Source organism: Canis lupus, chromosome 19, assembly GCF_048164855.1.
Source record: "Canis lupus baileyi chromosome 19, mCanLup2.hap1, whole genome shotgun sequence".
NCBI classification, from domain to species: Eukaryota; Metazoa; Chordata; class Mammalia; order Carnivora; family Canidae; genus Canis; species Canis lupus.
This window is the reverse complement of record NC_132856.1, coordinates 16028676-16043983: the sequence shown is the minus strand read 5'-3', so window position 1 is coordinate 16043983 and position 15308 is coordinate 16028676. Positions and strand designations below refer to the sequence as shown.

The 15308-nt window shown below is 38.1% G+C and overlaps 1 protein-coding gene and 1 long non-coding RNA gene across 30 annotated transcripts in view; one reads left to right on the top strand and one right to left on the bottom strand.

The window, feature by feature from the left end:
* Positions 1-15308, top strand: part of CNTN4 (contactin 4) — a 917305-nt gene that overhangs the window by 799073 nt on the left and 102924 nt on the right. The window lies entirely within an intron of this gene.
* The window catches only part of LOC140609942 (uncharacterized), a 171847-nt gene that overhangs the window by 98923 nt on the left and 57616 nt on the right, over positions 1-15308 (bottom strand). For 9 of the 16 annotated variants that reach the window (XR_012011707.1, XR_012011708.1, XR_012011709.1 and 6 more), the window contains one exon: positions 242-345. The exons of 4 other annotated variants lie outside the window; for them this stretch is intronic. This is a non-coding gene — a long non-coding RNA (uncharacterized lncRNA). Of the gene's footprint in view, positions 1-241; positions 346-6789; positions 6924-12624; positions 12882-15308 lie in introns of those variants that run through there. 3 more of the 16 variants (XR_012011702.1, XR_012011704.1, XR_012011703.1) reach the window with 3 other exon arrangements.

Genomic DNA, 15308 nt, shown 5'->3' with positions numbered 1-15308 from the left:
GGTTTTATAAAATTCAGCTATTGTGACAATGTATACACCCGTGAAACAATTTGGAGACCATCAGTGAAGTATAAGTTAATAGAGCCCAAACAGAAGGACACAGTAGTGCTTAAGGGAACAAGAAAGAGACTCTCAGAGTCAGGCAGAATCAGGCAAAATTGGCTTTGAATAGAAAGTGACTTTAGGCTGTTTTAAAGGAAATGATCCACCAAGAGAGGCAGAGGAGGAACAAGGATCTCACCACACTGGAGCTCATGCGCAAGCCAGATGAAGTAAAAGACATGAGCAGATCTTGTACAGGAATTATGAGGTAAGAGGGATCCAGCCAGGTAGAAAATCTGGTATCTGTAGAGTCAAGATGGAGGAAATGGAAGAATCAATAGGGAGATTCTTCAGACTCTAAACAAGGGATCATTAGCACCACAGAATAATGTTATTGAATATAAAATAATAGTGACAGAAACACTGTGATTCGGCTTGGCTCTAAAGAAGCTCAGAAATCTGTAGCTAGTAAGTCAGAATGTGACTTTAATCTCCTTTTGTGTCGCTTGTGCATTCATGATTAAACCTTGGGCTTTGGGAATCCTTGGGCATCCAGGATACTTATTACTTTGGCTCTTTTCATGTATTTTTTTGTTATCTTGTGACCATGATTTTTATCCCATTTGTTAATAATAGTACTAGCAACAACAACAATACCTAGCTTTTTTTTTTTTTTTTTTTATTCTTTATGATACCTTCTGCTAAACACTTTGTATATGTTCTCTTTTAGTCCTCAGGAAAACATCATGAGATCAATCCTATTGGTAATCCTATATTTTATTTTATTTTTTTAGATTTTATTTATTTATTTATTTTAAAGAGAGTAAGAGAGAACAGGAGTGGGGTGAGGGACAGAGGGAGAAGCAGACTACCCACTGAGCAGGGATTCCTCATTCGGGGCTTCATATCGGAACTCAGGAATCATGACCAGAGCTGAAGGCAGGCACTTAACCAACTGAGCCCCCCAGGCACCCTGGTAATCTTATATTTTAGAAAGAAAAAAAAAAACCTAGGCTCAAAGAGGGTATTTATCCTACCACAGGTTGCAAAACTCAACAGAAACTACTGTTGAGTTAAATACCATCTACACTAACTACTAACTACTACTAACTACTCCCAAACTAGACAAACTAGAGAGCTGGGATTCAAATCCAAGTATTGGGCAGCCCGGGTGGCTCAGAGGTTTAGCGCCACCTTTGGTCTGGGGCGTGATCCTGGAGACCTGGGATCCAGTCCCACATCCGGCTTCCTGCATGGAGCTGGCTTCTCTCTCTGCCTGTGTCTCTGCACCTCTCTCTCCCTCTCTCTCCCTCTCTCTCTCTCTCTCTCTCTCTTTCTCTCTCTCTTTTATTTCTCATAAATAAATACATACATACATACATAAATACATAAATAAAATCCAAGTATAACTTATACCAGAGACCATGTCTTTACCAGCTTTGCTAGAAGGAACAAGCATTCAGTGCTTGTCTCTACTACAAAGAGAACATGAACTCTGGTGATAAGTTAATAAATTATTAGTAAAACTAAAGTACTGCTTTCATTACCTCTCTTTTAAAACAGTAGAATATTGCTGGTGCCTTTAATATGGATAAGGTGACTGGCCAGAAGAAGCTTTTACTGTTACTTGTTTCATATTTTTAATAATAAATTGGCAGCCTTCAGATCCACGGCTTTATAGTTTCCTGGGAGGAAGGAGACATGGTCTGATTTCAGGGCTAGGTTAGAACCATCTAAGTCCCTTAGAGAAGAGGTAAATTAAGTCCTTGAACTACCTCAGCAGTGCCTTTGTTCAGAGAAAATAGCTCTGTAGCGTCAAATGGATTTAAGTGATCATGAAAATATTCAAACCAAAGTGGCATGTAATTAAGAGCAATTAGAACTGAAGTGATGTGACTGGATATTAAAACCAGACATGCAGTGTTTGTGCCTTCTCAGTAGACACAAGGCAGATAATTTGGGCTCCTCCTAACTTTGTCATCTCTAGAAATAAAATCTGCTAGACTGCTCAGATGTATAGATGCTATGTAAATATTGAAGGTCTAGGATCATATACTATGTTTGACCCTATATTTCTGCTGTATAGTCTTATCCTCATATTTCAGTCACAGATATGCCAGAGTTAATTAGATCTCTACTAGTAAATATCCATCATAGTGTTTCTAAATCCCTTTTGCCAAATGATCTAATTAGAGCAACACTTGGCTCTCTATATAATTACAACATATGGCACCTAGAGGGTACATATAGTAGAATTATAGGTTTCCTGATGAGAAATCCAGGTGGTGAGTAAAAGACTCTATTAAACAAAGTTGGTGTGTGTGTATATGTGTGTGTGTGTGTGTGTTTTAATGTATACAGTCCCTCCTACTCTCCCCAGAATAAGAAATATTTTGTAATTCAACCATCCTTCCCCCATGAAACAACATAATTATATCATAAAATGGGAGTTTTAAAATTTAAAAGAAAACAAATAATTGATAATATTAGCATAAATTATTTAACCCTCCATGCCTTTAAAAATTATCATGTATAGCAAATTGGCAATGCTGGAAGCAGCTCAGTGTCAATGAATTATTTGATGGGATATATTCCTCCATCAAGCAAGATCACTTACCTAATATATAACAAAAAATGGGACTGAATCCCTCAGCCGATAAGAAAAAAGAGTTTCTTAATGCCTATTTATCATCTCTGGAAGTAGATAAACCAGTTTGGGAAGATGATAAACTCAGTTTCAGTCTATTGAATATGAAGGGCTTGTCACGTGGTAGTATTTTGGAGCCTACTTGCACAGGCTTGAAAGAGCTGATTGGACACTTTTCTTCCCAGGTCCATGTTACTGATGTCACTTTGGTAGTTTGACATTGACCAAAATGGGAATATTCACACCATGGAAACTGGCACAAGTCAGGACATTTTTTCCACAGAGAAAGAGTGGTTAAACATTAACCAGTAAATCATTGCTTGTGGGACATTGTACAGACAGTTTGGAGTTCGTGAGACAGATCAAGACTGGAAACATAGCTTTCCAACTCATCTTTTTTGAAGTGATATGGGTGAATAAGGTTCACGGAGAGAAGATGGAAAACTAAAGTGCTCTGAATATACTTTTCTGAATTGTGTCAAGTGCAGAAGAGAGAGAAAGAAACCAAAAAATTCATCAGAAAACTAAGAGGAGAACCAGGAAATTGGAGTGTTGTGAAATTCTAGATGAGAGAGTGTCATACATAGGGATTGCCAGATGTCACTGAGAGGTCATAAAGAATGAGGACGACCAACTATATATATTTGGTGTGGTGATAATGAAGTCAAAAGTAGACTAGAAAAAAAAAAAGTAGACTAGAAATAAATACTTTCAATAAGAGCAAAAGCTCTACTGGGTGGATGATAAGCAGCTGGGTGCAGAACTAGTTTTTGCAGATGTTATGTAATCAAAAGAGGATGTTTGGGTATACTGGAGGAGAGTGACATATTTGGGGCACGGAGCCTTACTCAGACGAAGAACACTGGAGTATATTTATAGTCTGAGGAGCTCACACTGGTAAAGAAGGAGTTAAAGATATAAGGGAGGGGAGATGATTCTCAAGGGGACAGAGGGATATTGGATATGAAATAAATTGTTATGGGAAAGAGGGATGAACATGTCTTCTCTGACTGTGGGAAGGAACAGAGGATGGGCAAGGACACAGAGTAACAGTATGAAAGAGAAAGTTGAGGACTTTCATGTAATATGGCCTTGACCATGATTTCAATAAAATGAGAGTCAATGTCATCTTTTGAAAGTGTGGATGTGGGGTAAGGGGGGCAATTGTGTGCTTCAGAGAAAGACATCTGGATTGTCTTCTGTGGTCAATACTATAGAAATTAAAATTTGGATTGTGCTTTTCATATTTTCAGTTGCTTTCACATATGTTGACTTTCCCACATATTGATTTGCTCTAAAAAGTTTTATTCCAAAAGAGGTGGTTTGTTCCAAAGGATGCATAAAGTTGTTAAAGAAAAAATGAAGCTTGACTGCTGTTAACACCAAGAAAAATGTTTTTCAGGTGAATTCAATATGTTCTGACTCCGAAAAAAAAAAAAAAAGAAAGAAAGAAAAACAATGTACTTTAAAATTACTATAGCCCTTTCTCATTTTCTCAAGGACTCACTCCTTCAGCCATCCCTGCTCTTTCCTAGATTGTCAAACTCTCCTTCCTCTTTTGTCTATTAGAACATTCTGGTCAGCATTTGTTCATCTTCCTTATCTGCTTTGCCTCCTTTTTTCTACCTCCACTCTGTCCCTAGGCGATCCTGTCTCCTTCCATGCCTTTAAATACCATCTACACTAACTACTCCCAAATGTACATCTTCAGTTCCTTATCTCCCCTGAGCAATATGGGCTTAACACGTCCAAAACAAAACTCACTGCTGCCACCAACCTCCACCCTAAAACCTGTTCTCCCAGTTACCTCATTCTCCCTCTTGTTGCTTAAGCTGGAAACATAGAAATCATCTCTTATTTCTCTCTTTTCAACAGCCCATAAATCCAGTATATTAGTAAACTTAGAAAATTCTACATCTGTAGAATATATGGAATCTATCCCCTTTTTCCATCTGCACAGCCGGTACCCTGGCCCCACCACTATCCTCTCTTGTTGGATTATTGCAGCAGCCCCGTCTTAGTCCATGAAGACTACTATAAAAAAATTACCGTAGACTGGGTGGCTTAAACAACACACATTTATTTCTCACAGTGCTAGAGGCTGGAAGTCCAAGGTCAAGGCACCAGCAGATTCAGAGTCTGATGAGAGCCAGCTTCCTGGTTCCTAGACAATTGTCTTCTCACTGTGTCCTCACATGATGGAATGAGGGAGAGAACTCTCTGATGTCTTTTGTATAAGAGTGCTAATCCTATTCATTGGGGCTGCACCTCATCACCTGATCACCTCCCAAAGCCCCACCTCCTAACACCATTACACTGTTAGGATTACAACATAAGAATGTTGAGGAGGCACAAATATTCAGTCCATGACACCTCCTAACTGACTGCCCTGCTTCTATACTCACCCCTTTCCAACCTGTTCTCTGCACCATAACCAGAATGGTCTTTTTAAAACATAAATCAAATCTCATCACTAACCCTTAAAATATAAACTAAGCTGTTGACAGTGATGTTCAAGGGACCACATGATCTGACTCCTTATTTTCTTATTTCTGGGTTCTGTTTCAGTAACCTTCCCTCACAGATCTTAAGAGCCAAGATATCTAAGGTCAAGTGTATCTTCTTTCCCATTAGATCACCAATGCCTACTTTCCTTTTCAATTCCTTCCTTGTAATTTGTGATTACACATGTGTATCTTATTCTACCTGACTATTATGTATCTTTCCCATCTGATGTGTAAGCTGGATGAGAACAGGACCTGGTTTTAGTCACTGCTTTTTATCCAGTGCTAGCACAGGAATACTTCTGTGAGATTTCTTCAATAGTTGTAGAATAAATGAAGAAAGAAATCAATGAACATTGCACAAAGGATTGGAGGTTGCCTACAAAAACAATACAAGCAATAGAAAAGATATAAGTAAATAATTTAGGGTGTGGGAATAATGGGAAATTATCAGAAAAAAAATGGAAAAGATCAGAAACAAAATTAGTACATGGAAATACACTCCATATAATTCATAGATTTGGATGTAGTTGTCTTGCTACCTAATCAAAGAGAGAAACATAATTAATTAAAAGAGCTATAGTGTTTATAAGATTAAAAGCAATTGTTTTGCCTCATAAGAGAACTTTAAAAAAATATTCTTCATGAGATACAATTACTATAGTAGATACAAAAAAGATTTCATAGATGTGGCAAAATTTTCATATAGTTGGCAAGTCATACATTGATAAAGGGCAAGTTAGTGAATTCCTTTCTGTGAGGTAGAGCCAACTATATACTTGGGTTTGTTTGTTTTTTAATGGAGAGGCTTGACCCACGGGTAAAGTTTTTAAGTATTTACAACAGTATTTTCTAGTTCTTGGGGTAGGATTGGGGGGGACAGGGACAGGGATGATGCATTTTGTGTAATGCAGTATTCTGCAATCAAGTAAGTAGGAAATGCAGGGTCTATATTTCAGACCTTCTCAGAACCCTTAGGATATTATTTGCATGGAGAATTTCCAAGAATTATGTTTCCCAAATTGGAAATGAGTTTTATTGCATAGAATACCTCAAGAGATAAGGGTTTCAGGAGGAAAAAATCTTTGGAAAACTGATGTAAGTGAATATATGTGTTCACTTACTTTAGAAATTCCATCACTAATTGTCATGGACAGAATTGCACTAAGGGCTGGCTAGAAGAAATTTCAATATTGTAATTACTAGCAAGAATATGAGATACAGCTGTTCTGTTACCAATTTTACAATACCAGTTTAGACCAGATCTATACTATAAAATAGGCCAAAGAGAATCATTAAGACACATGGTGGAATGCTACCTGAAGGATGGTACAAATATGCAATTTCCATGTGAGAATCAGTGTACAGGCTTTTGAAGCATTTAGCCCACATGTGATTCCTGTCCACAGAGTCAAAGATAAGGTATGCTGGGCAAAAGCTACAAACAGTCTCAAGTTTTTCCAGACATATTTTTCCACAAGAGTGTTAGGTATTATACCTGAATAGCTGAACTGAAAAGAGACCAGCTCTTTCTTTTTGGAATAATAGTATGAATGATACAAGCCTACAATTAGCTAAGGAAGAACAAAGCTTTATTCCTGGTTTCTTAAGGTGTGCAGAGGCTGAAAGTTTGAAGGTAGTTAAGCAGGAACACTCAGCAATTTCTGAGCGGTTTCATCTTCCTCTTTAATTTGGCACCCAGCAATTTATGTTGATTGGTAAATACTTGGCTATAAAGACAACAGTGGTATTCAAATCATTATACTATGTATTTTTAGAATGCTAGATAATATTAATAATGCTCACAGTTATCTACCAAGTGGCTTGGAAGTGTTTGCTTTTTCTGGAAGGAAGACACATAGTATACACTTTGCCTATGGATATATGCATTTGTATTTATGATTATATAATAATGGGATTGTGGTCCTATTGTAAAACAAAACAAAACACCATTGATGAGCTATTCCTAAGATTTCTTTACTAATCACCTTTACTTTTATTATTCAAACAACCAGAGTCACAAGGTAAGAATGTAGCCCAAAGAAAAATGAATTGTATTTTGTTTTGCTTTGTCTTCTTTTTACTGCACACCTTCAAACATCACACTTGCTGTATTAAATTTATATTAACAGTAACATTTTGTGATAGAGTAGAAATTACACTTTCCATTTTATGATTGGAAGCACTGTAACACAAAATAAAAAATATTGAACCCAAATAATGGAATTAAAGCTCAGAATACTATCCAGCCTAGAACACAGTAAACTAGCTCCTCCTCTATCAGAGCACATTCATTTGCTTTCTAATATTTCAAAGCCAACACCCATGATGTTGATGATGGAGCTTTTATCATTTCTACTTTCCATAAACCCATTTGGTATTTAATCGTGAATTTATACAGTGATTTTATTTCACTGAATACTGAACTCAATTAAACATCTACCAAAAACAAAGCAAAGCATAAAAGAAACTATGTATAAGCAAATAGTTTTAAATTTCAAATGGTCTTTATCCTTATTTAACAAATATTTGAGGCAACTGAATTGAAGTAAAAAAAAAAAAAATACTATGAACATTCCTTTGAAGCTTGTTGGAAGCCTGTATAAGGCTACTGTCTTAGATTGCATATCCTAGAAATAAACCCTGAGATAGAAAGTTGCACATAGAAGGTTTGCTAGAGAATATTTACTGGGGCTACACGAGGAAATGAGGAAATAACTGAGCAAAAGGAGAAGCTACCTGTCAATGCAGTTGCATTTGAGGCTTCAGCGAATCCCATTGATAGTTCTAGAACTGGATTGCCCTTCAGAGTGGTTCCATCTTGAGGCAAGGGGGACTGGTCTTTGAAACCCTAGATCACTAGTTCACCAGTTTCAGCCTATCACATAGAAGGGAGATAAGTTACCTTGTACAGGCAATTCCCCCACTACAGAGGGCTCTTCAGTGAGGGACATGGCTGTGAAGCTGTCAACAACCAAGACTCTTAGCCTAATACCTGTGACTTTTTTTTATGCAAATAGTGAGTTTCTTTTCTGTAGTTTGAATTGCATGAACAAAGCCCCCTTTAGTTAGCCTAACTGGATATATGCCCCTTGCCAAGAAGGTGGGTATATGTCAGCCCTGAAAATAAACGCTAAAAGAAAGGAAGAAGAATCTGTTTTACAAACATGACTACATGGATCCACATTCATTTGGAGAAGATTTGAATGATAGAAGTGTTCTCTACTATTCATATATAAGTCATAGTAAGTACACCATGTGTAGGGTCCAGAGATTCCTATCTTCCTTGAAGGAAATCTATCTTTTCATGGTGCTAAGGTCATCTCTGGTTCTGAGAAGTTAGGGTCAGATGAAGCATGAGAGATTAATAGGCCAGTGGTTTTCAACCTATTTCTACTCCCCCAGCATACCTCAGGGCTGTAACACATCTCTGTCACAGGAAATGGTTCATCACACACTAATTATAGAAGGAAGAAAAAATGGTAAAGTGATGGAGGAAAGGATCCTAGGCAGAGCGGTGCCTGGATAGCTCAGTTCGTTAAATACCTTACTCTTGGTCTCAGCTCAGGTCATGATCTCGAGGTCCTGGGATCGAACCCTGCATTGGGCTCTGCACTCAGCTCAGAGTCTGCTTCAGATTCTCTCTCCCTCTCCCTCCTGTTCTCTCTCTCTCTCTCTCTCTCTTTCAAGCAGGTAAATAAAATCTTTTAAAAAAACAATCACAGGCAGAATAGGATTTGAAAAATCTCTCCCAAACATTGTCATGCATGGCTTTTCAACCTATGGAAATGACTGGTTCCCCCCAGCACTTTTATTATACATTTAGTAGAAAAGTGGGGTTAGATGACTCATAGCAGCTCTCACAACTCAGTGTTAGCATATACGTTCTCATGTAACAATATGTATAAACTAAAGAAACCTCTTCCCATTCTTGTGCTGGCAGTAAAGCTTTATATCAAGAGTAGTATTTAAATTCTAGAAAGGTACCACCAGAAGGTCCCAAAAGTCATCCAGCCAAGAGTTCACTGAATCTGTTTTGCAAAATGGTTTTCTTTGGCAGGCATTGTATATTAGCTGGCATCATGTTTAATTTTCTTAAATTAAGTTCTAACCATTAAAATTTGGAATATGTCATGTAATCCAGATTTCTGACTTATTTTTAAAAACTGGATCATCAGTAACAGTCAGCCTGAATTTCAATAGGCAATAACTGGCTGGAGCTGAGAAACAAGTTATCTTTTTATCAGGGCATGAAATCTCCTGTTAGCCACACAACTTTGTACCTTATATTAAGATATAGTGTCAGTTGCCATTTATTATTGCTCTTGCATTATTGTTTTTCTTACAGTAGAGTTAAAATAAAAGCTACATATTTCTGGTATCTATTTCTCTATCAAAAAGTAAAAATAAGAAAGCTTGGCCAAAGGTCCATACATTTTAGGAAAATACAGAAAAAGAGTATATTTTCTTATGTTTACAATGAATATTCTGTTTTTCATATATAAGCAAAATTTGTCATGAAAACTTATTCTTACCTGTTTTATTCATTTATATTACCCACCTGGCCCCTGTAAGCAATGACATTTGTAGATCTAGAGCTAGCTCTGAACCTTTATGTAACTAGAGACAATTTGGAAGAACAAGATGGTTTGGAATCAGACTAGCTGTGGCAGCCTAGCCAAGAGCCCATTTTCTAATACACAGCACAGTGAGCTTTTCATTTTCCCATGAATGGTTAAATACTAGAATTACTGTGTTTTGTCTTCCCTGGAGATTCTGTTAATCCACTGGTGTTTTTCCTCCTCTTTTTGTCTTTGTTTCATTTGTCATACTGACATGCATGACAGGTTGTCAATTATCCCTCTTTCCAGATTATATTAAAATCTGAGCGTAAAAGGTCTATCCAGATCCCTCGCCCATTATAAATACCAGGCATCTAACAATACCCAAGTGAAGGTTTTCTCTGCTGTTTTCCTGAGCAGGTGGTTGTCAGCCTACGTTAGTGCTTGATAGATAAAACAGAGAATTAAACTTGCCTTTTAAAGTACGAAATTATTTTATTCTAACATTAATGTTCATATTAAACTCCTGTGCCATTACAGCTATCTCTTTTAAATGCTTGTGCACTGGGTACATTGTTTACTCAATTTAATTTAGGGAGGGGAAGCCTCATACAAGGAAAATGGGTGTTTGAACTGGTTTTTACCAGTCACCAGCCATGTGAATGAGAGTCCAATTAAATAGTGGCTCACTAGGACTCGTATAATAGTAACATCTGTTATCTTAATTAAACAACTTACTATATAAAGGCGCTTTCATGGCTCACTTTGTTAGAGCAGGTTCTGACCTAGCAACTCAAGGAAGGTTTGTTCTCTTTGTGGCATTTGGTTGTCGGTGATGTTCCCAGTTGGTCCCATTATGTTTTAAAACTGACAGGTTTGTGATCTGCAAACATACACATATGTTCAAGCCCACAGAACCTGGGGGAAGGATGGAACTAAAGTTCATGATGCAAAGTAGAGGAGATAAAATAAGGAAAACCCTGAGTAGGAATTATTTATATTCATGCCAGCCTACTTGGATGTTATGACTCAAAGGAATGGAATAGGGAGGAGGGACAAGTAATGGAGGAGGGAAAGTGATTGTCAGCCATCAGGGAAGACTCTTACATGCAGGTACTGGTTGTAGTCCTGCATCTGTATGTTTGAAATCCAATGCAGTCTAAAAACCAAAGAGATTTTTTTTTCTTTTTCCTTCTTATTAATTTACTTGTTTACTTTGGGCACTTTTGCAACAAATTCATTTGATGGCAGAAATAATCATGTAGGGAAGCCTGGGTTGCTCAGTGGTTGAGCATCTACCTTTGACTCAGGTCGTGATCCTGGAGTCCTGGGATCGAGTTCCACATCAGCCTGCTTCTCCCTTTGCCTATGTCTCTGACTCTCTGTGTCTCCATTTAGTAAATAAATAAAATCTTAAAAATAAAGAGAAGAAAGAAAGAAAGAAAGAAAGAGAAAGAAAGAGAGAGAGAGAGAGAAAGAAAGAAAGAAAGAAAGAAAGAAAAAAGAAAGAAAGAAAGAAAGAAAGAAAGAAAGAAAGAAAGAAAGAAAGAAAGAATCATGTACTGGATTGCGAGGTAATGCATCAGACTTTTTTGGGAGATGTCATGTAAAATAAGCCATGTCCCAGAGTATGTTTCTAATAAAAGAAATCTGGAATTCTAGAACACAGCTTTCTTTGAGGGTTCTTGATAAGGGTTACACATTAGACCATTTAAAGAAGATAAACTGAATCTCAGTGATATGAAGTATCTTGCTTATGGGTAGACAGCTAATAAGCTCCTCTACTTGCTTTGTATTCACTTTAGACACGGTTTCTTCTTGCCACACCCTGGAGGGTCTTACATAGCCCAGCCGCTGCTTGTCTCTCTGACAATATCTGCCATTAGCCAGCTCTTTCATTTAGCTGTAACCACATAGGATTTATAGCTAATCAAAGATATCAGGCTTTTTTTTTCTGCCTCAGGGCCTTTGTGCTTGTTTCTCCCCCTGACTGAAACCCCCTTCTCATTGATCTTCAGTGGCCCGCTTCCTCTTGTCCTACATCTCAACTGACATGCTACTTCATTCAAAAAGACCTTGCTCCTATCATGAAAACCAAAAATGAGGATATCAGAAAGAGTTTGGATATTATGAAATTTATTTTATCTGCATAGCAACTAGTTTTTCTTTTTCCTGATAAGAGCATCTCAATCATTCTCTCAGGAAGTGCCTTTCCCCATTACTTGTAATCTTCCTGGATCTCTCAGTTCAAATGCTATTTCCTTACTGTTGGGGGGCGGGGGGGGCGTTGGGCAGGCACAGGCTGAGCCAGCCAGACTCTCCCTCCTCAGGAATCAGAACTTTCCTATGGGCAGGGCATGGTTAGAGTAGAGTCATTCTGATGGCAGCTCCCTGGGGATACTGCCCCTTAGATTCTAATCTAGATCCCCAGAGCTACTACTGATTGCCCTTCTTCCTCAGCCCTGTTCAGGCTTTCCAGATTGTGAACTATCATATAATCCTTTCAATAAATTAACTGAAGTCCATTTCAGTTACATATAACCTAAACACTCTAACTGGTATAGGCAAACAGATGGATAATCTGCCACAAGATTTTTGTTGTTGTTTAAATCCACATAGAAAAAAAAAGAAGCAACTCTTTAATGGCATTTGGGCATTTATCTTAGTTCTTAAAATGATTACATCTTAACACATTCAAAGTAGACAACTTGCTAACTTGAATATCTATAACCTTCTGGGGGCAGTTTGAAACATTTTGCCTCACAGAAGCAGTTGCATTTGACTTAACCACACTTACCTACCTAAATACCTCATCCAGAAGAATGGGGCTGTTGAGCCGGTGAAGATGAAGGATTTCCTGGAAGTGTTACAAATGCATCTTCTCCAGAGAGCTCTTTTCTCAAAGAAGGAGAGCACACACTGGAGTGTAATGCTGCCCATTCCCATGGGCATGTACTTGGCATTCTGGTTATGACACTGGAATCTGTGAAGTTCCCTGGATGAAATCTTTTGGATGCCTTTGTGCAGACTCAGGTTATCTGGCATCTGTATCCTCACAGAATGAGTCATTGTATTTCTCTGCTTCATTGATTCTCGCTGAGGGAGATTTGGACAATGGTCCTGAACCTGCCAAATGAGTTTAGGAAGCCCCTAACACATCAGTAGCTTGTTATATAAGCATCTTGTGCTCAGCAGTTAGGCCTGCCACTGTCTGTGATGAGCACGTTCCCATCCCAATGACAGCCAGATGGGGTCCTTTGCCCACTTCTATGCATGACATTAGAGCTCAGAGATGTTGCAATAGACCTTCTTCAGCAAAATGAGTGCCTTTTGCCCTAACAGCACTAGGATAGCATTGGGGCACAATATCAAAGGCAACATGTGACCCCGTCCCGTCGGAGGTTCTCATTTGAGTTCCCCTGACAGTTCCTTCTGGCGGTGAAGGGATAAAAGATGCCCCACCATTCTTGGATGAATTGGTTTGAAGTTTGCATGAAGGCCTTACCAAATCCTTAGATGACCTAATCTTTATTTTAATAGCCCATGCACTCTTCTTTTATAGCATTTGAGGTTATAGTTACTGGTTTCCACTCTGTCTCCTGGAAAGAATTACCTGTCTTGGTCATGGTATCTCAAGCACTTAACACAGTATTTGGCGCTTAATAGATAATAAATATAAATATTTATTTATAATTTCTCACCAGGAAACTTTCAGTCCTTCATATGTATATATCAGAATAACAAATTTGGCTCATTTCTCTATAACAGTTCCATTTATTACTTTCATTACAAATCCTCTATTGCAAGTGTCAAAATTATAATATGTATGAATGTATGCCTTTAGTAACTTTACCTTTAAAATGCTATTTTAAAATGGAGTTTTGTTTTGGAATGCCAGGATTTTAATCCCCAAACTAGCCACATGGGTCCCTGCGCTAGGGGTGCCTAGAGCAAATGGGTGGACTACAGGAAACTCTACAGACTTAACATCGGCTATGGCAAGACCCAAGAGGTTCCCAACTCTATACCTATGTGCCTGGCAGGTTCTGGGAGTCACCCAGAAAGGCTAGATGTTAACCCTGGCTTGAAGCCCCACATCTTGGAGAGAAGTCCTGCTGCCCCTGCAGTAGAGAGCTTCTTAAAGCAGAGGTAGAAAAGGAGAAGAGAAAGCATAAGAACTACTTTTTTTTTTTTTCCCCAAACTAGCCATATCCAAAGCCTTAGTCAGATGGTGTCATAGATATAGATGGGGCCTGTCCAGGCTCACAGCTTCCCATGGTATTTTGAACAGTTAGTCCCAAAATCTCTTGCAAGCAGGCACAATTGCAGGGCCATGAAAAGGACTAGATGTGTGGAATGGAGTCCAGAGGCCCAGTTTTGCCACCTATTTAGCCTTAAACACTTAAGGCTTAATTCTTGTCTTTAAAATAGACTAAATAAGAAATATCTGTGGTGTTCTGGTAAGACTTCATTAGATGAAAAAGTGCTGGGGCAGTCCGGGTGGCTCAGTGGTTTAGCGCCGCATTGGGCTCCCTGCATGGAGCCTGCTTCTCCCTCTGCCTGTGTTTCTGCCTCTCTCTCTCCCCCTCTCTGTGTCTCTCATGAATAAATAAATAAAATCTTTAAAAAAAAGATGAAAAAGTGCTTTATAAATGGTAAAGCTTTCTGGAGGCTTTATTCTATAGATTGCAAATCTACACATATTTTTTACAAAAATGAAGTTACGATGTACCTATTTTATGACGTGACTTATTTATTTAAGGTATATAGTAGATATCATTCCATAATGTAAATATAGAACATATTTTAATTTTTATGGCTCAATCATATGGCAAAATATGATTTTGTTAAGTCACTACAAATAGTAGTTTTCAATGTTTCAGTATCTTCTTGAGAAACACTGTTTAACTTGCTGCATGAAGTTTACATCAACCACAGCAAGACTAGGATTCTGATTGAGAATTGCAGTAGAAATTAAGGGAATTTCTAAGCAGCCATATTTTGGGCACTTCCAACAGCATGGTTACAGTAACCACTATCATTATCAAGTTCTGATATATACTAGGTGTTTTACATACACTGGGTCTAAATCTCTCCAAAGTATTCCAGCTCATTATTATTATGCTCATTTTATACTTGACAGAACTAAAGCTTATCAAAATTAACTAACCTACTGATAGCCCTACAGGGTAAGTGGCAAAGCCAGAATTCATTTATAGATTTATTTGACTTCAAAACACAACGTCCATCATATCAATATCTCATGAGATCTCAAACTCAACATACCCAGATCTGACCTCATCACCTCACCCTGCCCTCAAATGCATCCCAACTGTGCACCTCATTTCTAGCAGACTACCCTAATGAGAAAACTTTCCTTCCACTGCCCTGAAACCACTCTTGTTAAGGTTAATGACCTGTGATTAACAAATCTCATGGTCAGTACTCATTCTTCAATTTGGCCTCTCAGCAGCATTTGACACACAGTGGATCACACCTCCCATTATAAAAGTCTTACTTTACTTACTATCCAGGATGTTGGGTTTCCTTCTA